A 24,288-nucleotide genomic window follows, 5' to 3' on the forward strand; every position below is an offset into this window, starting at 1 on the left:
AGGTAAAAAGGAAGTTATGGTACTTGCATATTATCACAACTAGGTTCCAGATCTGTCATAATTGTTGAGATTATGGACAAACTACTCATTGCCCTTAATTTCATGACCTTTGATAGATTAGTAACCTGGATGCGATAATCCCCATTTTCGTTTAGTAGGGAATCGCTTTTATTTTAGTAGTTTGTACGCGGTACTTTTACCCAGGTAACTTTCTTTGAGTGCAGTCATCATGTCAAATCCAAATGAAATGTTTAGTACCGTGTGAAGTGTGTGTGATGTTGGTATCCCTTGTGGGTGTTTATCATGTTGTACTGTTTTGGAATTGGGAGAGGACACTTCAGCTTATGCAGAAAGGAGTCATTGTGTTTTTGCAGGGGTGATTAAACTACTAAGTAGCTATGTTTAGCACTGGGTAATCGCCCATGAAGAGGAATAAGGCTCAAATTCATCTTCCAGCCTGGCGGACTTTGGCAAAGGACTTATACTTCACATATACCCAACATGGCCGCTTCAACCTATCCGTTTTTCAGTACGCAACGACACACAAAATAAAACCCATGTAAAAGGGCCTGCTTTCATTGCTTACCTTATACAGCAGCATTTGTTTTCTCAGGAAAAGAAGATTGCAGCTGCACAGTGCTAAGTTACTATCATCCTGCCCTGTGCAAGTGTGTAGCCTGAAATTGTGTTTTGACCCTTATTCCTCTTCCTGGGTGATTACCCAAGCTCAGACAAAAGTAGTTAGTTGCTTACATACCCCTGCAAAAACAGAAGTACCCCTTCTGCCATAACATGAACAGTTATCCCAGGTTCAGAATCTAGTTGCAATAATACGCAAGTACCGGAAGTTATTAGTCATAGCGATTATTGTTACAAACCCTTATTACAGTTTGGCAGTGATTTTGATGCTTTGAATGCTAAGGATCAGCACAGGAAAAATGCCTAGGTTTTATTCTGATATACAATTTAGATGCAAAGTCAGTAAAGGGGCCAGTGAACTGTAAATGGAATATCTTGAGAGTGAATAAAAGAATAAAAATGTAGGTAACTGCTCCATGTTTATTAATAACCCAAAAAAAAATCAGTCTGAAATCGTTGTTGGAAGTGCCCAAGGAAAAGCATGGCAAACAGAATGGTTATAAAATAAAAGGAACTTGAGGATATAACATTTACTTGCAGAACATTTCTATCTCCCTCCTTTTTTGTGAGAACATGAATTGTTATGAAGTAACAGGTTATTTCAGTTCTTCCACAAAAGTTGTATATGCAGCCTCTTGAGTCTTAAACCAAGCATATTGTGTTGGCGGTACCACTAAATTGCTGAACAAGACAATTTATAAGCATAATTATACGGTTTAAAAAGACAAAATAAACACTTTTTTATTTTATTTGTATTTGTTTTCTGGTGTAGATCACTGATTTCCATGAACCTTTTCCAGACTCGGCCCAGAGACGGTGTTTATTTATGATTTGCTTAGAGTCACACAGTTGCACAGTGAAAGTTGAGGGAATTGAACCTTGCACCACTGGACCACAGTAAACAGCTCATTAATAGCTCCTTAATCCGCTAAGACAACTGCCAGACTATGTAAGAACTATACTGTTTTCTGAATTTCAAGAGATTTTCATGATGGATTTTGGGTGCCTGTCTATTCATCCATTTTGGATGTTAATTTGGATATTTTGCAGACATCTTAATGGTTATGGACATCAGCTGGGTTATACAACCTGTGTTCCTAAAGTGTAGCCAAACATTCCACTTATGCTATGCTGACAAGGTGATAAGAAGTCTGAAATATGCATGTCCAGAACAGTGGAGTTTGGCTTTATTGGCCTGAATGTATCCACAAAGACTAAAAAAGAAACAGTAAAAAGTCATGTACATTCATAAGCCATATAGCTGAAACACTTGATGTCCTTAAGGGGTTATTTGTATATATTCCCATGGGCCCCTCTTACAGGAGGTTTAAGGTATCACACAATGAAAACTTGGCTAGGTTTTTCCTTGTTTTTACTAATGGGTTTGTCTGTGTGACCTTTTTACTCCTTAGTTTGCTGGTTAGCAGAAGTGGGATGAACATTGTCACATGATTGAGAAGCTGCCCATTTAACTGCGAGTAGCTGCCTCAGTCAAGAATGTATGCTATTGTGCTGTTTTATTTAACTATATTCCTGGGGCTGAACCTGACGGTAGTCCACTTACATCAGGGTTGCAACCCAGTTAACAAATAATACATGAAATAAATAACATTCAAGGAGAAACCTATTAAGTTTCTCAGCAGACTTAAATTTATCAGTCTGCTTTCTTGCTGAGGTATGTTTCACCGTGAAATGTCTTGCCAACCACCCCCATCAAATAACATTGCATACTTGTTCTAGATTGAGGGAGTCTGGTCATCCCTACCCATATTTTCAACTTGGTCACTATGATGACTCTAGAAGAAAGTGTTCAGAAGAAACTGCAGAGGTGCTTGGAGGAGCTGTTTCATAGGCATTAACAGATGGCCATACATAAAAAATACTAGAAGCAGAAGAACTCTGTGTGGACTGTGGAATGTTTCCCATTGCAGGACAATCTAACGGAAGTGAGTGTGCAATTGCAATGTTTACAGTGAGGAACACAATTTGATGTGATGTGACTGCTATCACTATATTGTTCACAATCATGTTTGGGGCAAGCTTTGACTAAGGTAATTGTACCACCGCAAAAAAAAAAAAAAAAAAATAGGCTGTGTAGCATACCTAAGGATACCTCATAAACCACAGACAAAAGCATCTGTTTCTAAAGGAACAACCTTGTTAAATGTAACATTGAATTCTGGCGAGACCTCCCACTTCCTAGTCCATATGACTCCAGAGCCTTTAATGAGTGTGATGTCATAAATGACAGAGCAATAATCTTCCTAATAAGCACAAACGTGTTCCTCTTCTAGAATGTCCATGGGAAGTTGATAAAACAAAATGTCATTTATGGTTACCCATTAAGTTTAATAAGTCAAAATCACAACATTTAACAGATGTTTTGTTTGCAAACTTACTGATGAATTTGTCAGCTAGTCCTGCAGGCGTAAGAGAAATGAACACAAACACATTGACAGTGTGAGTTGTAGATGTCACATCCTACAGAAGCTGTATACGAGTCCAACACAATTGCTGCCCAAAGCACTGATAATCCTACTAAAATGCCTTATCGCTGCTCCTTGTTGTTGTCTACCGCTAGTCCTCAGGATCTTTGAGTAAAAGGTAAGACTCTAGAAGCAACTGTTGTTGTATAAGAACAGCAACCAGCTGGGTCCCTTTCTGTGGTATCAGCTGGAAAAGCAACATCTGAAGACACTACCTTTTCTGGCATAGCATGAGCAGGAACTACCATTTGAGAAACTAGGAAGTCCTGCCTGTGTCCATTAAAAACTGAAAATGAAGAGCACAGTGCAGTGGATACTATTCACAGCCCCCCTGCATTTCTTACTATTGCTATGGACATATTCGTTTAGAAGTTCCTTCATAGGGTTGCCACCTTTTCAAATGGCCAAAGTGGGACATTTTTGGTACAAACATCAGATTTTACAGGCCAACACATACCCACGGTCAGTACAAAGGATAGAACTTAACTTTTTTGCCTAAATAAAATTTTATTCTTGTAGCATTTTAGTTGCTTATTCTGTTTCTTATAACATTTAGGTATTTTAGATACAGAATAACTGTTAAAGGAAATAATTTTGTCCTAAAATCTCAGGACATTTGCCATTTTTACAAATTTTTGTCAGGACACAACTGCCCAAAGAGGGACTGTCCCTCGCAAAGTGGGACAGGTGGTAACCCTATTCCTTCAGAACAGAATGCCTTAAATCCAGCACTTTATGCACTGCTGGATTTTTATTTTACCCAACCAGTTGCTCAGGTACTAACACAGAAGCATCAACTGTAGGACTAAACAGAGAATTTGCCTCCATCACTGAAGCGTGAAATTTGCTCACAGATGCCTGCTGTTGATTAGGCAAATTTCCCTAGTGTCCTGGCCAAATTTTGCATAACCAGTACTGATACTGACTTAGATCTCCCCTAAAAGTAGGCCAAAGGCCTAGATAGACTAAACCTTCTCAACAAAATGCACATAAATAAAAGTATAATAGAATGCGACACATGGTTGTCAGATTGTCTGTTATATGAATTAGCGATCTTAAAATTTTGTTGATGAGCTCAGTCTCAGTAATTTCCAAAAAATCATGAAACCCAGGTAGTGTTCCAAAGTAGCAAGCGTTTATTCATCACAGAAAAGCGATCCTCAAACAAAAAATCAGAAATATTTTAACAATGTTAAACATATCAGCTTTTATATAGTTAGAAGTAGGCATGGAAAAAATATACGTATTGTTTAATTTTAAACTAGCCTATTCGCGGTAAACAATATAATCGGGGCCATAAAAGTGACGTTTAGAACACCAAGTACCCACCCCGACACACTAGCACTGATTGGATCAAACTGAATCCTAGTTAAGGAAAACACCACCTATCTGTTTGCAACCAACATTCCAAGATCAGGTATTAGAAGCATAACATACACATCAAAAGAGTTTTAACTAAAATGCTTTTGACTGACTAATGAAATAAAGCCTTCATCAGGTCTGTGACAAGAACTAAAATCAAGAAAAACACATAGCTATCTAACCATAAGCATATACAAACTAGAACACCGTAAATATAAAAATACATCCATCTAATAATATCTAGTAAATATCCATCCATGTGTTTTAGTGTGGTTAGTGTGCATAAAAAACTAAGTTATTAACAGCTCAGACAAAAATGTCAGTGCTTTGCAAAAAAAAAAAAAAACCTGTCACAACAGTTTTCATGTTTACAGCCCCAAAAACATGTTCTTACAATGAAAACTAGCAGGAAAGCCACACAAAATACAGAAAACAGTGGATGAAGTAAACTAGTAATGTATAAAAGTGTCCAGGTGTGTGCACGAGTGTCCAACGGTATGGTAGATGGGGGAATTTATACCAATACTACATGGTAATAGCGGCATTAGTTAGTCGAAATTCTAGAGTAGGTCCCACAGTTTTTAACAGTACAGTACCTTGCCATGAAAATTCTAAGTGTTTTTAATCTATTAAACAAGTTTTACACTCTGTGTGTGCGGCCTGCAGATGAAGTACAGGCCATTTTATAAAACAGTTCTTTCCTTGAAGGCAGCAGCAGCAGTCTACCTGACTAAAGCATTTTGCCTTTCTCAAAGTGAAAAATAAGTTACTTTAATACAGTAATTTTTACAGCCATCCTGGAACATCAAGATGTTCTTTGTGTTTCACTGTTGCAGTCATTACATTTGGGTTATCTGCTTGCAGGTAGCCCTCAGTCGGCCTGATTAACAAAGTCTTGGGTCCTGCGTCGGTTGCTGTCCCTTTTTCCATGACGTCAGGTCATCAGAGGTATAAAATATGCAGTCGATGCCATTACATCCATCTTTCTTGCTGTGCGGTGCCTGAAGCAGAAGCAGTTCACAAGTGCCGGTTGGCCGACTCCTGAAATTTTCGTTTTCAAGTTTCAGAACTGAAGTCTTCAACTAAAGCTGAGTACCCCGTTGGGGAAACTTTTTCTTGCTCCTTACCGATGTCAGTAAAAGTTGATAATTGCATTACTTGTGGAAAGCAAATACCTCATAAAGATTTTCATTCGTACTGTATTCCTTGCCTAGGCCCTGACCACAACGTACCTTGCTGTCAGTTTTGTGCTTTACTTAATCAGAGCACTATCCATCGTTGGTACATTTTCGCTTCTAAATATTTTGGTTCTTGGTTTAATTATCCGGAAATGTCATCAGTTAGGCATCCGACTACCAGGAATCTGAAAAACCTCAAAGATAAAGACCAAGACAGGCCACCGAGGTCCAAAACTGCCAACGATGCTTCTCCTAAACTAGTCGCCAGTTCGCTGGTACTCAGTGAGGCGCTTTCGCAGCCCCTGATACCCGCTACTTCTGATATGCAGGCCTCTGAGACCCATTCGGAGTCCGGTATGCCGTGAGATGCTTTAACTGTGGAACCCGTGGATGTCTCTACCTTGGATGGGTCCGGAACTGTTGTGCAGGCACTGGCTTCTGAGGGTGTATTCAGGTCTACGGACTTGCTTATTAAACCGACGCCTCCTTCTTCTCTTAGGCCTAAATCTCGAACCATGCCTAAAAAACCGACGCCCAGGCCACATGCTCAGGCCTCCATGCCCAAAAAACAAATGATAAGAATGGCTGAAGATCTAATAACTCTAATCAGGGGTAGCCAACCCCCCCTTTCTAAGAGGCCTAGGACTGAAGTGGTTTATGAATCTTCTGACCAGGATTCTGTTTTTTCTGATTCTTCTGATGATCTTGATTTGCCCTTGTCTACTTATGAGGATTCTGATGCAGAGGACTCCATTCCCTCTGTTTCACTTCCAGAAGATTTTTCTTTTGGGGAAACCCTACGTACTCTAAGGGGAGCATTTCCACTGGGAAAGCCAGGATTTTTCTGATTCAAAAAAGAGGCTTAGGGATTTCTTACTCCTACCTCAGCATAGGCCTTTAGCTATTCCTCCTGTACTAGACATTGTTGATGATGCTTTCTCGGAATCTAGTTTGGCCCCTGATTCCTTGCATCCTGCTCCTAGAAAACCAGACCGATACTACAGGGTCCGTGAGTCACACAAGTTCCTTTTTAAAAATCCTATTGCAGATCCAGAGACTATTTCACAAGGGCCCAAGGGCATTAAGGCATCTACTGCTAAAAATCCTACCCCTTCTGATAGAGACTCCAGGGCGCTGGATAGATGGGGTAAGAAGGTCTACACTTATGCAACCTTGGCCATTAGGTCTTTAAACTGCCAGTGTCATATGTTAACGTATCAGCAACATGTTATTGGATTGCTTAAACAGAAAATGATGTTGATTCCTGACTGTGTGGAAAATAAAGAATTGCAGGACTTAATGCATTTTGCTGAACAAGTTGGAAAACATACTTTGCAATGTGGTTTTGATTCATTAGAGGTCTCTTACAGGACCGCTGTTACTGGGTCTGTGCTCAGAAGGCATGCTTGGCTGAAGGAACAATCTTTGCCTGATCATGTTAAAGCTAAATTGTTGGATGCTCCCTTAAATCAGGACCGCTTGTTTGGCAACAAGGCTGAGTAAGTTCTTAAAAAGATGGAAGATAAAGTTAAATCTATGCAAACTGTTAAAGATTTCTTACAAGTTCAGCCTCCTAGATTAGTAGGCACTGGCCCTCTAAGAATTGATCCTTTTCATCCCCTTCCATGTCTTCTCAAGCTAAACCCAGACACAGCAAAAACCCCAGGTTTTAATCCCAGGAGACACACAGGACTAAGCAGTGGGGGGCTTCCTCTTCCAAATCTGGGAGTAATAAAACTCCCCCTATGGTAAACTGTCTCAATGACTTCCTTTTAAAATTTCCAAGCACTTATCAACTGACTGCCCCTTTGGGGGGAAAGATTGCTCTTCTTGCAAAGAACTGGGAACTCATTACCTAGGACAAATGGGTTTTAAATATAGTGTCCCAGGGATACAGATTTCACTTCCACACATTGCCAACACCAAACGGATGGCCGGGCCTAACCCCAAATCAGTGGGCAGAGGCTCAAAAACAAGTACTGTCTCTTTAAGCATGGGGGCTATTCAGCTGGTACCAAAAAAGGAAAAGGGACAAGGTTTCTACTCGAGACTTTTCCTGGTACCCAGAAAAGACAATTCATGGCATCCTATCCTGGACCTGTCCACTCTAAACACCTTTTTGGAGATTCCAGAATTCACCAGTTACTTCCTATGCTAGGCAAAGATGCCTGGTTGGCAACACTAGATTTAAAAGAAGCATACCTGCACATCCCAATCAGGGAATCTTGCAGAAGATACCTATGCTTCAAAGCAGGCTACACGCACTATCAGTTCTCTGCACTGCCCTTTGGCTTATCTACTGTGCCCAGGGTATTCACAAAGTGCCTAGCTCCAGTTATTGCATTTTACAGGCAAAGAAATATTCAAATATACCCATATCTGGACAATTGTCTAAAAAGTCAGGACATACTTTTGAATCATCTGGCTTTTGTACAAAGGGTTGTAACTTATCTGGGGTACATTACTCAAGCCCCAACTTTCTAGCCCAAAGGTTCCTGGAGTTCATAAATTCAAATGCCATGGAACAACTAGTCACCGTCCCCACAAGAGGAGAAAATATACTAGATCTCATCATCACAAACATGGGGACAAAATGCTCCACACCGGAAGTATATCCCTCTTTGGTGAGATCAGATCATAAACTAATCTCACTAGAAATCCACATCCCGCCCCCACCCCAAACAAAAAAAACCACAGTGAAGAACTTCTCTAAAACAAACTTCACACTACTCAAGACAGGTGTGGTATCCTTCAAGGCCCCCGCGCCAATGGAAACCACAACCCAAGCTGCGGAAGCCCTTACAAATGCCTTCTATGAACACCTTCAGGACTGCATGGATCAGGCAATCCCAAATAAAACCAAGACTCTTTCCACCAAGGGCAAACGTCCAGTCTGGTGGACCCCAGCCATAAACAAACTTTACAATAAGAGGAGAAAGCTATTACATGATAGAGCAAAATCCCAAAAAGGGAAGGCATCTTTGATCAGTACTAGCAAGAAACTACGATCCCTCATAAAATCATCAAAGGTCAACTTTGAGAAAAAAATTGCCATAGATTCAAAAGACAATCATAAGGCCTTCTTCAGCTATGTCAGAAACCTGGGTGGAAACTCCCAGATATGCTCAGAATTAGTCCAAAATGATACAAAAATCACTGAGCCCACAGACATTGCCAACATACTGGCAGACAGGTTCAGCGCAAACTTCACCCCCTCCCCCCCAAAAGGAGAGATAACTATCCCAACAGAGTGTAGCCTCCCAGACATCTCAAATGCGCAGGTGAAAGCTGCTCTCACTAAAGCTAAAAACACAGCATCAATGGGACTGGATGGTGTCCCCGGCTGTGTGCTACATGAACTCAATGAAGAACTAAACCTGCACATAAGGCAGCTGTTTAATCTTAGCCTTACCACAGGATATGTGCCCAAGGAGTGGCGTACGGCAACTGTGGTCCCACTCCACAAAGGTAGTGCCTCTACGGACCCTGGTAATTACCGCCCCATAAGCTTAACAAGCCTGGTCTGCAAAGCTATGGAGAGGATCATAATGGAACTCATAAACAAGGACATAGGGGACTTGCAGACCTTGGACCCAACCCAGTTTGGCTTTGTCAAGGGCAGATCTTGCCTTTTGAACCTGGTCGACTTCTTCGAAACAGTTACCAAGGCCATTGATGAGGGAAAGGCAGTCCATACAGCCTACCTTGACCTTGCAAAAGCTTTCGACACAATACCCCACTCGGGTATCATAGAGAAACTTACCAGCTTAAATGTAAACCCATATGTCACAAGATGGGTTGCAAACTGGCTAAAGGACAGAACCCACAGGGTTAGAGTTGCTGGAGCCATGTCAGACTCCAAGCCGGTTACAAGTGGTGTCCCACAGGGCTCAGTCCTTGGCCCCCTATTGTTCGGCATCTACTTCTCAGAAGTACAGGCAAACATAGGAGGACTATGGCTGGCAAAGTTTGCGGATGACTGCAAACTGGGTGCCATGGTGGATAGTACATCGGACACAGACATCCTTCAGAGGGGTCTCACGGAAACTGATAGCTGGTGCCAGAGCCATGGCCTGAAGTTAAACGCAAAAAAGTGTATAGTCATACCCTTCGGGAAAAACAAGGTAACCCCAAGCTACCATATAGGTGGCAGCCCACTAAGCACAGAAGAGGTTATCAGGGACCTGGGTACCCAGGTTGACAGTGGCCTCTCGTTTGACACTCACATTGCTAAAGTGGTTCGAAAGACCTTCTACATTGCCCATCTGATCATGAAGGGATTCACATCCAGATCAAGTGAGGTCATTGTTCCCCTGTACTCTTCACTTATCAGACTAATGATCGAGTACAATGCCCCATTCGGGATGTATCTCACCCAACACCTGCAGCAATTGGAGAGACCCCAAAAGTTCCTCACCAAAAGGATAAAGGGACTCCAAAACCTGTCATATACTGCCAGACTGAAGAAACTCCAACTCTATTCAGTTGCAGACCGTCTGCTCAGAGGTGACCTGTGCCTGACATACAAGGCCATGACCAACCCAGAATTAATGGACATGCTCCACCTCAAAAAATCCAAATCCACCAGAACAACTAGAGCAAGTGACTTAAACCTTAGCACGGATATAAATAGGACGTGCTGGAGGGATAGATTTATCACTCAGAGACTCCCCATGCTGTGGAATAAAATCCCGGTCCATGTGAGGCAGAGCACCTCGCTGGCTCTGTTCAAGAGAAATCTTGACCGGTGGATGGGAGATCGTAGGTTTACCCCGGGAATCATCTCTGTGTCACTGCTGGACAGAGGCACAACAAACTAATGGGCACATTATTTCTAACATAAGGGGTGGCGTAAGCCACATAACTTTGGGCTAGGCTTATAAATGCCTTAGGGCAGATAGCCTAGTATAAACCTATGAACCTATGAACCATAAATGAAAAGAAATCACACCCGGTACCCTGTCAACAAATTATATTCCTGGGAGCAAGCTTGAATACAACTTCCCAGATGGTCTACCTTATGCCAGAGAAACAAATTCATTTGACAACCTACTTCAAACAAGTGGCCACAAATACCCTGCTATCTGCAAGACAAATACTGCAAGCCTTGGGGTTCATGGCCTCCTGCATTCTTCTAATTCCATATGCAAGACTGCACATGAGGAAACTACAGTGATATCTAAAAAGCCTATGGTGTCAACATTGTCAGGATCTGGAAGCAATGATTCCTATCATACCTTGCCTATGCCTAGAGTTCCTTTGGTGGGCAAAGGCCTGTCACCAAAACAAGGGACTACCTTTCACACCACCCCCTGCCGCCCAAACCCTAACAACAGATGCATCAGACCATGCATGGGGGGCTCACCTGGCAAGGAAGTGCATTCAGGGCAAATGGAATCCAAGTTAAATGCACCTGCATATCAATCAAAAAGAAATGTTAGCTGTACCGAATGCTTTGACAGCCTTAAAGGACCACATTCTTCCAAGACAACTAATGGTAAAGACGGACAACACCACTGTTATGTGGTACATAAACAAGCAGGGGGGTACACTTTCTTACCCCCTCTGCAGACTAGCCATGACATTGTGGAACACAGCCTTGAGTTACCAAGTGCACCTACAAGCTCAGTTCCTACCAGGAAAATTAAACACACTGGCAGACGGACTAAGCAGAAACCTCATGGACCCACACGAGTGGAAACTGGAACCAAGGATTTTCAACAGGTTGACAAGCAAATGGGGGAGCCCAGATATAGACCTGTTTGCCTCTCCCCAGAACTACCAATTGAACAAATTTTGCACAAGGACTCCCCACAAACAAGCCTGGAAAGTGGGTGCTCTGTCCTTCAGCTGGAAAAACCTATCAGCCTATGCCTTCCCCCCTCTACCTCTGCTCTTCAAAGTACTACTAAAAATCAAACTGGACAAACCAAGGATGATATTGATTGTTCCAGACTGGCCACTCCAACACTGGTACCCCCTCCTGTGCAATGCGTCACGGTTATCCCCATGGCACCTGCCTCAGACTCCTTCCCTGTTGTCTCAGCAGGAGAACCAGATTCTGCACCCCCAGCTTCTAACACTGAACCTAGCAGCCTGGCTAAATTACCTAATCTCTCCTGTACCATCCCTTAGTAAACCTGTGATGGATATCATTTTAGAGGCAAGAAGGCCTAGTACTAGAAAATCTTATGCTGAAAAATGGAAAAGATTCTGTGTCTGGAACCAATCTCAAGGAATGAGCACAGCAGCGCCCAATTTACCTCAGATTTTACAATACTTAACTGAGATGCTTCACAAGGGCCTGTCTTTTTCCTCCATCAAAATTCACGCCTCAGCCATTTCAGCTCATTATAACACAGAACCTCCCCTCTTCTCTCATCCACTGCTCAAGCAGTTCCTCATAGGGACAACAAATTTGAGACCACCCAGGAGAGTTCCAACCCCAACCTGGGACCTTAACTTTGTTTTGGAGAAACTCACTCTACCTCCTTTCAAGCCAGCTGCTACTGCAGACTTAAAATTTCTTTCTTGGAACACAGCTTTCCTTGTAGCAATCACTTCAGCTAGAAGGGTATCTGAATTACAGGCCCTTATAGTAGTGGAGCCTTTCATCATCTTCTATGCAGACAGGGTGTCCCTCAGAACCAATCCATCCTTCATGCCCAAGGTAGTATCCAGTGTGGCTCTTAATCAGTCCATTCATTTGCCAACCTTCTTTCCCAATCCACAGAACAAAGGGGAACGAATACTGCATTCTTTAGATGTGCACAGACAACTCAGATTCTACTTGGACAGCACTAAACCTCAAAGGAAATCTGAACAACTGCTGGTGGCATTTGCTGCAGGGGCATAGGGGAAGGCTATTTCAAAGCAAACCATTTCTAAATGGATAGGCCATTGCATTAATTTCTGCTATAAGCACCATGGAAAACCTGTCCCACAGGGGATCAGACCTCTCTCCACCAGGGCTGCATCTACCTCTACAGCCTTTCTCAGAGGAGTCTCTACCAGGGACATCCTAGAAGCTGCTACCTGGAGTTCTGTACATACTTTCACCAAGTATTATCATTTTCCAGTTTTCTCTAAATCCAGAGCTGGCTTTGCCACTGCAATCTTGCAGGACCTTATAGCTGGTTCTAATGCTATCTAATTTCCTCCTCCCAACCATAGCTTTGGGAATCTACCCAAATGTAATGACTGCAACAGTGAAACACAAACATAGTACAGTTGTGTACACTTAGCATAAATGTAGATGTGCGAGTGTATTCACTGTTGCAGTCCTGGTTACCCTCCCTCCAGCCCCCTAACTTCTTTTGGCTATGCCTCTACTTTTCTTTACTAGGCTTAAAAGCTTTTTAGTGTATTTGCTTTTTTGTTGGAGGTATATCATTGTATTTCTATAGTTAATTGCTTCCCATTAATGGGGCACCTGACATCTGGGGCAAGAAAAACTGATGTAAAGGCGTCGGCTGCATGTTTTATACCCCTGACGACCTGACATCACGGAAGAAGGGACAGCAACTGACGCAGGACCCAAAACTTTGTTAATCAGATCGACTGAGGGCTACCTGCAAGCAGATAACCCAAATGTAATGACTGCAACAGTGAATACACTCAAACATCTACATTTATGGTAAGTGTACACAACTGTACTTTCTTTGACATAGTAATATGCACCCTGGAATGAGAGCTTCTTTAATTCCACAGTCCCTGATTTTAAACCAGCACCCTAGCTGAAATGAGAGATTATGCCCAAATATAAAATAATTTGCATTTTTGTGTTCTCAGTTTGTAAATGAGAAAGATGATGTGGCTTTCAGAGAAAAAAAAAATCATAGTTATCTTGTTCATTTTTATCGGTGCATAACCCGATAATTCTGCTTTATGTTGTTCCTTATTTGGATGTTAACAAATGCTTTATAACTTCCTTTTGGCATACTGTATTTGTATTGCAGATCTCTTTATTCTCAGTTTTATTTTTGTGTGGCTGGCTTTCTTATTTTGCCTTTCTGTAGTTTACAGGGCTGCTTGTTCTTTTAGATGAGACTCTTACCTTTTGAATTCTTCATGTGCTCGCTTTAGAATCGCACAATACTTTAAATGCAAGCTTTATAATAAATCAAAATATATAATTTGAATATATTGCATATCTAGTTTACTGTGGCTGCAGGGAAAAGGGCCATCTGAAAGTTTGCAGAGAACAGCCTTGTTTATAACAATCAGTTAAGATGGCTTATTGTTGCTCAGGTGACGGAACCTGGACAAAATTATATTCGTTGGTGGTAGGAAAAGGTTTACTGGCATTTTCCTTTTATTCGTAACAGCTGATGTTCTTCATGTTTCACTGTTGCAGTCATTACACTTGGGTTATCCTGCTGGCAGGCTACCCTTAGTCGGCCTGAATTCCAAAATCTAGGTCTGGTGTCGGTTGCTGTCGCCTCTTCCCTGACGTCAGTGTGCCAGGGGTATAAAAGATGCAGCTGACACCATTTTCTTCAGTCTTTCTTGCTGCGCGATGCCCGAAGCAGAAGCAGTTCGCAAGTGCCGGTCGGTCAACTCCTGAGATTTTCATCTTCGAATTTCAGATCTAAAGTCTTCATTAAAAGCTAAGTACCCGATTGGGGAAAACTATTTTCTGCTCCAGACCAATGTCAGGAAAAATTAATAATTGTATTTCTTGTGGGAAGCAAATTCCTCATAAGGATTTTCATTGTTACTGTATTCCTTGCCTAGGCCCTGACCACGATGTTGCTTGTTGTCAGTTTTGTGCTAGATTTAACCAGCGCACTATAAAGCGCCAGTACGATTTTGCATTTCACTATTTTGGCAGAAGATTTAATTACACAATGCCGTCGGATAGCCAACCGACTACCGCAATTCCCAAGAAATGCAAAGAAAAAGAAAAATACAGGCATCTGAGGTCTAAAACCGACGACGAGGCTTCTTCTAAGCCAGTCGCCGGCTCTCAATGAGGAGCTTTCGCAGCTCCTGACGTCCGCTACTTTGGACCCGCAGACCGCTATAGACTCCCACGTGGAGTCGCCTAGGCCACTGGAAGCTCAAGGTATTGGACCTTCGGAAACTATTCCCTCAGATGGGTCCAGAGCCGCTTAGCAGACATCAGCTTCTGAGGGTGATGTTCTTCATCTCACATTGCTGCAGTCCTTACACTTGGGTAGTCCGCTGTCCTCGGTCGGCCCGAATATCAAAGTATTAGGCTGACGTCGGTCAAGGCGCTTAAGACTGACATCAGGACGTCAGGGTACAAATGCGCATGACCGACGTCATATCCTCAGTCTTTTTTGCCGCATGGTCCGATGCAGAAGCAGCATTGCAAGTGCCGTTCGGCGTTCTGAAATTTTTCGAATTCGGAGTTTCAGACCGAGTCAAAGTTGGCTAAGTACCCCGTTGGGGAATATTTTAGTTTTTTCTTGCCTCAGTGGTTTACCGGATGTCAGAAAAAGTGAATAACTGTATTCAGTGAATAACTGTATTTCTTGTGGGAAACAGATACCGCATAGAGATTATCATACTTTGTGTATTCCTTGTTTGGGGCCTGAGCACGACGTTGTTGGGTGTCGCTTTGTGCTAGGTTCAATAAGCGCACTATTGCGAAGGTTAGATTGTGCCAGGTTGGTCTTCGAAGCAGTGCAATTATAATATGCCGCCGGATGCTCCGGCGCCTTCTTCGAAGAAGCGCAAAGACAAAGCAGCTAAACCCAGGCAAGAAGAGTCGTCCGTACTGGACGCCGGTTCTTTAGAGGTGTCAGTGGAACCGGTGGTTCCGCAGGAGGTTTCTCTGGAGTCCCAGGGGGAGACTTTGTTATTGCAGGATGTGGCCTCTCAGGAGGCAGGTCAGGCTGAGGGGTCTTCTCAGGTTACTGTACTCCCCTCCCTTCCTAGGGTGGTTAGGCCCTCTCCTTCTGTTTCCAAGGCTTCTCCCAGAGGCAGGCCAGGTTTAGCTTCTGTTGGTGTCACTCCTAGTTCATCAGGATCTGTGCCCAAGAAGCACATGCTTAAAATGGCAGAAGATTTAATTACTTTGATTAGAGGTTCTTTGCCCCTCCTGATAAGAGGCCTAGGGTGGAACCAGAGTTGGGGAGTTTTGAGCAGGCTTCGGATGTTTCAGAGTCTTCGGCTGAAGACTTGCAGGAGTATTCTCCTTATTCTGATTCTGATGTGGATGATTCTACTCCTTCTGCTTCTCCTCCAGAGGATTTTTCTTTTCAGAGACTCTTCATTCCATGAGGGAACATTTTAAGTGGGAAGGTCAGGACTTCTCTGATTCCAGGAAAAGGCTTAGGAATTTTTGCTTTTACCCCAACATAGGCCTTTGGCTATACCTCCTGTTCTGGATGTTGTGGAAGATGTGTTTGCAGAGGCTTCACTTAATCCTGATTCTTTGCCTCCTGCTCCTGTTAAACCGGATAGGTATTACAGGGTGCCTGAAGCTCATAAATATCTTTATAAGAGTCCTAGGGCGGACCCAGAAACTGTTAGTCAGGGACCTAAGGGTGTCAAGGCCTCTGTTGTAAAAAATCCGGTTCCTCCAGATAAAGAGGCCAGGGCTTTGGATAGATGGGGAAAGAAAGTCTATACTTCTTCCACCTTAGCTATGAGGGCTTTGAATTGCCAGTTTCACATGTTGAAATATCAAAACTATCTACTTTCTCAATTGAAGTCTAAGGTAGATGCTCTGGCGGAAGGTATTGAGTGTAAAGAATTACAAGATTTGGTACATGTTTCTGAACAGGTGGGTAAGCATTCTTTACAATGTGGTTTTGATGCTGTACAGGCCTCGTCTAGGGTGGCTGCCACTGGGTCAGTTCTTTGCAGGCACGCCTGGCTGAGGGATCAGAATTTATCTGACCATGTTAAGACAAGGATTTTAGATGCTCCTTTACAGTCTGATGTGTTGTTTGGTTCACCTGTGGAGGCAGTCTTAAAGAAAATGGAAGACAAGGCTAAGTCTATGCAGACTGTTAAAGATTTTTTGCAAGTTCAGCCTCCGAAGTTTAGTAGGAATTGGCCTGCTAAGGGGTGGACATACCCTTCTTATGATTCACAGTCTAGGGGTAGATCTAGATGTGGTAGGGGCAGAGCTCAGGGCTCTTTCAGGCCTAGAACAGGGAGTTCACCTGCACAGTCTTCGGGTGAGGGCAGGGGCCAGTCCTTTCGTAAACAGGCCCAATGACCTACCTTTTCAGCTGCCAGAGCCTTCTCGTCTGGCAGCACCTTTGGGAGGAAGGTTGGCACTCTTCAAGGAAAATTGGAGTTTAATTACCCAAGACAGATGGGTATTGGATATCATACACCAAGGTTACAGGTTTTATTTCCATACCTTGCCTCCTTTCAAAGGCATGCCAGACGTTCCTCCTCAGCAAAGAATAGAGGCTCACAAACAAATTTCTCTGCTGCTTCAAATAGGGGCCATACAGCCGGTCCCTCTGCCAGAAGTGGGCCTAGGATTTTATTCTCGCCTGTTCCTAGTACCAAAGAAGGGGAACACGTGGAGACCAATTTTGGATTTATCTATCCTCAACACTTATCTGGACATTCCCAAGTTCAAAATGTTGACGTTACAACAGCTTTTACCTCTGCTGGGCAAAGATCACTGGATGGTGACTCTGGATCTCTAGGAGGCTTACCTTCATGTTCCTATCAGGCTAAGTTGCAGGAAGTATCTGCGTTTTCGGGCTGGGACTTCTCATTATCAGTTCTCTGCATTGCCCTTTGGCTTATCTACCGCGCCCAGAGTGTTCACGAAAGTTCTGGCTCCAGTGATAGCTTTCTTCAGGCTAAAAGGAATACAGATCTATCCTTATTTGGACGATTGCCTGATTCTGGCTCAAGGAAGGGACGAACTTCTTCATCATTTGCAATATGTGATAGCAGTGCTAAGATGCCTGGGGTATTCTATGAACGAAATAAAGTCCAGTCTAGTACCCTCTCAGGACATGTGCTTTCTGGGTGTGAGACTGAATACAGCATCCCAGATGGCCTTTTTGACCCCAGACAAACAAAAGAATCTTTCCCTTTACTTCCATCAATTATCTCATCAGTCCAGGCTGACTGCAAGGACAGTCCTTCAAGCCTTGGGGTTCATGGCATCTTGTATTCTGGTGCTTCCCAATGCCAAACTGCATATGAGGAAGCTACAATGGTATCTCAAAAATGTATGGACACAGCACTGCCAGGATATGGACACTGTCATTCATATAATACCTTGCATTCAAAAGGAATTTTTGTGGTGGGCTCAGGAATGTCACCTAAACAAGGGACTCTCTGTGACCCGGCCAGAGGCGAGTCAGATTCTAACGACAGATGCCTCAGACAAAGCTTGGGAGCTCATCTAAATGGAAAGTGGATACAAGACACGTGGCCTGCCAGACTACAACATCTACATATCAACTTGAAGGAGATGTTAGCAGTCCAATTTGCATTAATAGCTTTCAAGGATTTACTTCTTCCAGGGCAGGTGTTGATTCTAACAGACAACACAACTGTCATGTGGTACATCAACAAGCAAGGGGGAACACATTCTTATCCTCTATGCAGGCAAGCAATGATTTTGTGGGAGACTGCTCTCAGTTTACAGCTAAATCTTCAGGCAAGGTTTCTGCCGAGCACAGAACTCCTTAGCAGATGTGTTGAGCAGACAATTATGGATCCCCACGAGTGGAAATTGGATCCTCATGTATTTCAGAAATTGACAGTGTCATGGGGAACTCCAGACATAGATCTGTTCGCTTCTCCACTAAACTACCAGCTGCCAAAGTTTTGCACAAAAGGTTTCATCCCACAGCCTGGAAAGTGGATGCTCTTTCTTTCAATTGGAGCAATCTTCATGTGTATGCCTTTCCACCTCTGCCTCTCCTCCCAAAGGTACTCCTAAAGGTCAGACAGGACAAGCCAAAGATGATTTTAATAGCTCCAGATTGGCCTCGACAGCACTGGTACCCATTACTGAGAAGTCTGGTGCGGAGCCTCCATGGCCTTTGCCTTCGATTCCACACCTGCTGTCTCAGGAGAACAGTCATTTACTCAATGTCAAACTTCACTCTCTTCACCTAACAGCCTGGCATATTCTGTTTTGAACCCTGGAGGGTCTCAGCTTCCACAGCAAGTTTTGAATGTTATTTTGGAGGCCAGAAGGCCTAGTACAAGGAAAGTGTACGCAGATAAATGGAAGAGATTTTTATTTTGGAGTACAGCAAAGGAATTTGATGTTTCTGAGCCTAATTTAAGTGTGGCTCTTCAATATCTTACTGAGTTACTGGACAAAGGTTTGTCCTTCTCTTCTATTAAGGTTCATGCTGCAGCAATTTCTGCTCACTATGACTGTGACCCACCATTGTTTTCTCATCCTTTGTTTAAGCAATTCCTTAGAGGGGCAAAGAATATAAGACCCCCACGAGCTCCTACTCCTGCTTGGGATCTCAATTTTGTGTTGGAGAAACTTACTCTACAACCTTTTGAGCCTGCAGCTACTGCCGAGTTGAAATATTTATCATGGAAGACTGCTTTTTTGTTGGCCATTACCTCTGCAAGAAGGGTTTCTGAATTACAGGCCCTTATGGCGGTTGAGCCTTTCTTAATTTTCCATAAGGATAGGGTATCTTTGCGTACTAATCCTTCCTTTATGCCTAAAGTGGTTTCTAGTGTGGCTTTAAACCAAACTATTCATTTGCCTACTTTTTATGCAAACCCCCAAAATAAAGGGGAAAAGATTTTGCACACTTTGGATGTACACAGGCAGTTGCGATATTATTTGAGCAGAACTAAAGGGTTCAGGCAGTCTCAGCAGTTATTTGTTTCTTTTGCTTTGGGTTCTCAGGGCAAGCCTGTGTCAAAACAAACTATTTCTAAGTGGATTGGGTTTTGTATTGCTTTCTGTTATTCCCATCATGGTAAGGAGATTCCAGCTGGGATTAGGCCTCATTCCACTAGGGCTACTGCCAATTCTACAGCTTTTTTGAGGGGGGTGGCAACTAAAGATATTTTGGAGGCAGCTACTTGGAGTTCAGTACATACTTTCTCTAAGCATTATCACCTTCCACTTTACTCTAAATCTAGGGCTGGTTTTGCCACTGCAATTTTACAGGGCATTTTGGCAGCTCCTACTGCTTTATAGTTTTGCCATCCTCCCTTACCTCTGCTTTGGGATTCTACCCAAGTGTAAGGACTGCAGCAATGTGAGATGAAGAACATAGTACAGTTTTGTACCTACCATAAATGTAGATGTTCGAAGATCCACATTGCTGCAGTCCAATTTACCCTCCCTCCTTCCCCTCTGTAGTTAGAGGTGGTTGTGTGGGTTGGGTTGTAAATATTGTGTATATTGTATATATTGTACATATAATTAGTGCAAGGGTGGTTGGTTGGTTTTGCTGTCTTTTGGTTTTGACCTTTCTTTTTAGGGTCTTCTGACATCTGGGGCAAGAAAAGACTGAGGATATGACGTCGGTCATGTGCATTTGTACCCTGACGTCCTGATGTCAGTCTTAAGCGCCTTGACCGACGTCAGCCTAATACTTTGATATTCGGGCCGACCGAGGACAGCGGACTACCCAAGTGTAAGGACTGCAGCAATGTGGATCTTCGAAAATCTACATTTATGGTAGGTACAAAACTGTACTTTTTCAGACCTACTCAGTTGTACATTAAAGTGACTCCAGCTACAAAGGAAAGTCTAAAGCATCTTTAAAGACAAAGAAACAAGTACAACAGCCTCATGGTCAGGCCTCCATGCCCAAAAAACAAATGCTCAAAATGGCCGAAGACTTAATTACTTTGATCAGGGGTTCCCATCCCCTCCTGATAAGAGGCCTAGGCAAGAGACAGAATATGAATCTTCAGATCAGATTTCCATTTCTTCAGATTTCTCTTCTGATCAGGAATACTCTCTTCCTCCCTATGAGGATTCTGATGCTGAAGAATCTATCCCTTCAGCCTCTCCTCCTGAGGATTACTGTTTTGGGGAAACCTTGCGTACCATGAGGGAACATTTCCACTGGGAGAGCCAAGATTATTCTGAATACAAGAAAAGGCTCAGGGACTTCCTTTTACTCCCACAACACAGACCCCTAGCTATTCCGCCTGTGTTAGACATTGTAGATGATGTATTTTCAGAGTCCAATCTGATGCCTGACTCCTTACCTCCAGCTCCTGTTAAGCCGGACAGGTACTACAGGGTGCCTGACTCTCATAAATTCCTTTTCAAGAACCCTGTTGCTGACCCAGAAACTATTTCACAGGGTCCCAAAGGGGTCAAGGCATCCACTGCAAAAAACCCTATCCCCTCCGACAGGGATTCTAGGGCATTAGACAGATGGGGAAAGAAGATTTACAGCTCTGCTACCTTGGCTATAAGGGCTTTAAATTGTCAGTTTCATATGCTCAGATATCAGCACTATATTATGTCACTGCTTAAACAGAAAATGTTGATAAATTCTGAAGGTGCAGAAAACAAAGAAATGCAGAATTTATTGCATGCAGCTGAGCAAGTTGGAAAGAATACTTTTGCAATTTGGTTTTGATTCTTTGGAGGCCTGCAGGGCCACTGTCACGGGTTCTGTCATTTAGGAGGCATGCATGGTTAAAGGAGCAAAATTTACCAGATCATGTTAAAGCAAAATTATTAGATGCTCCATTACAGCATGATACTTTGTTTGGTGTTAAAGCAGAAGAGCTGTTAAAGAAAATGGAGGACAAGGCTAAATCTATGCAAACAGTCAAGGATTTCTTACAGGTACAGCCTCCAAGATTTAGCAGACAGTGGCCTACAAAGAATTGGTCCTTTCCAGTGTCAGACAGACCACAAAGGGGCAGATACAGATGCCCAAGAGGCAGATCCCAGCCCCAAGGTTCATACAGGCCTAAACAATGGGGTGCTTCTACCTCCAAAAGTGGAGAAGACAAATCACAGCCCTACAGGAAAGCGTCCCAATGACTTCTCCCTGCCTGCGCCAAGCACTTATCTTCTGGCAGCACCTTTAGGGGGAAAACTAGCACTTTTTTTCTCAGAATTGGTACGTAATAACCCAGGACAAATGGGTCTTAGACATAGTGTCACAGGGCTACAAGTTTCACTTTCATACCCTGCAACCTACCAAAAAAACAATGGGCAGAGGCACAAAAACAAGTCTCATCCCTCATGGACATGAGTGCCATTCAACAAGTACCAGAACAAGAGCAGGGACAAGGACTTTATTCAAGACTGTTGGAGCACTGCCATTTGGCTTATCTACTGCGCCCAGGGTCTTCACAAAGTGCCTGACACCAGTAATTGCATTCTGCAGACAAAGAATGCCCTGATAGCCCTCAAGGACCTACTTCATCTGGGACAACTATTGATAAAGACAGATTATACCACGGTCATGTGGTACATAAACAAGCAGGGAGGCACTCATTCTTACCCCATCTGCAGACTAGCCATGACTTTGTGGGACACAGCACTGACTTACCAAGTACATCTGCAGGCACAATTCCTGCCAGGAAAGATAAATACTCTGGCAGACGAACTAAGCAGAAACCTCATGGATCCCCACGAGTGGAAATTGGATCCACAAGTCTTCAACATGATAACAAGGAAATGGGGATGCTCTGACATGGACCTATTTGCCTCTCCTCACAACTGCCAACTAAAGAGATTCTGCACAAGGATTTATCACAGACAAGCATGGAAAGTGGATTCCCTATCTTTCAGCTGGAAAAACTTAACAGTATGTGCCTTTCCTCCACTGCCGCTCCTCCCCAAGGTACTCCTAAAGGTCAGACAAGAGAAGCCAAAAATGATACTGATTGCCCCAGACTGGCCCCGCTAGTACTGGTATCCAGTCCTAAGGAACTTGTCTAAATGCCCAGCCTGGCCTTTACCTCAAATACCTCACCTACTGTCCCAACAAAACAGTCAGATCCTGCACAGCCAACTCAAGACCTTAAATCTGGCAGCATGGCGGATAATGTAGTCATACAAAACACACCTCTCACTAAAGTGGTGATGGATGTCATTTTGGAGGCCAGGAGGCCTAGTACTAGAAAATCTTATGCTGGAAAATGGAAGAGATTCTGTGCCTGGAACCAGGCACAAGGAATTGACACAGCAGTACCAAATATTCCTCAGATTTTGCAATAATTAACTGAGATTCTGGACAAAGGTCTATCCTTTTCATCAATTAAAATTCATGCCTCTGCCATTTTGGCTCATTACAATACAAAGCCACCAATCTTTTCTCATCCTTTGTTAAGGCAATACCTCAGAGGGGCCAAAAACTTAAGGCCTCCAAGGAGATCACCAATACCTGCATGGGACCTCAATTATGTTTTGGAAATACTCACTCTGCCCCCTTTTGAGCCAGCCGCTACAGCTGAAATAAAGTTTTTACTTTGGAAAACAGCTCTGCTCCTAACAATAACCTCTGCAAGATGAGTCTCAGAGCTGCAGGCACTCATGGCTGTGGAACCTTTTATCATTTTTTATCCAGACAGGGTTTCTCTGAGGACAAACGCAACATTTATGCCTAAGGTAGTGTTCAGTGTGGCTCTTAACCAAACTATTCATCTGCCTACTTTTTATCCAAACCCACAGAATAAGGAGGAGAGAATTCTGCATTCTTTGGACATACACAGACCGCTACGCTTCTACTTGAACAGAACCAAAACTTTCAGAAAGACTGAGCAAGTACTAGTGGCATATGTTGCAGGATCACAAGGAAAGGCTATCTCAAAGCAGACTATTTCAAAGTGGATAGGCCACTGCATTCATTTCTGCTGTTCACAACATGACAAGCCAGTGCCTAAGGGCATTATGCCACATTCAACCAGAGCAGCAGCCACTTCAGCAGCCTTCCTCAGGGGAGTACCAGCCAAAGACATTTTAGAGGCTGCTACCTGGAGTTCAGTGCAAACCTTTACAAAGCACTATCATTTACTATTCTACTCTAAATCCAGGGCAGGCTTTGCCACTGCAGTTCTGCAGGGCCTCGTAGCCGCTCCTAATGCTATTTAGCTCCAGCCTCCCAACCATAGCTTTGGGATTCAACCCAAGTGTAATGACTGCAACAGTGAAACACGAATAACATAGTACAGTTGTGTACACTTACCATAAATGTAGACGTTCGAGTGTATTCACTGTTACAGTCCAGGTTACCCACCCACCATCCCCCATCTCTTTTTGCTGGAACTTAGCTGCACTTCTCTAATCTATACAACCTATGTGGTGTATTTGCTTGTAGATGAAGGTATAATATATTTTGGTGCGTGCATGTTTTATTGGCATATTTTTAGCGTTCCTATTTGAGGGCACCTAACATCTGGGGCAAGAAAAACTGAAGAAAATGGCGTCGGCTGCATCTTTTATACCCCTGGCACACTGACGTCAGGGAAGAGGTGACAGCAGCCGACGCCGGACCTAGACTTTGGAATTCAGGCCGACTGAGGGTAGCCTGCCAGCAGGATAACCCAAGTGTAATGACTGCAACAGTGAGTACACTCGAACATCTACATTTATGGTAAGTGTACACAACTGTACTTTGTCGGTGTTCCTTATTCTATAGTGCTAGGGTCTCAAGTCTGAAACTTGCTGATCAACTGAAGGCTGTAACTTCCCTTAAATTCTA

At 43.2% G+C, this 24,288-nt stretch overlaps 1 protein-coding gene across 2 annotated transcripts in view; it reads left to right on the forward strand.

Moving 5' to 3' along the window:
• QRSL1 (glutaminyl-tRNA amidotransferase subunit QRSL1) overlaps window positions 1-24,288 on the forward strand; it is a 679,774-nt gene that overhangs the window by 267,140 nt on the left and 388,346 nt on the right. The gene's annotated exons all lie outside the window — the stretch shown is intronic.

This window comes from Protopterus annectens, chromosome 1.part0 (genome assembly GCF_019279795.1).
Source record: "Protopterus annectens isolate FY-2018-M chromosome 1.part0, PAN1.0, whole genome shotgun sequence".
Lineage (NCBI taxonomy): Eukaryota > Metazoa > Chordata > Ceratodontiformes > Protopteridae > Protopterus > Protopterus annectens.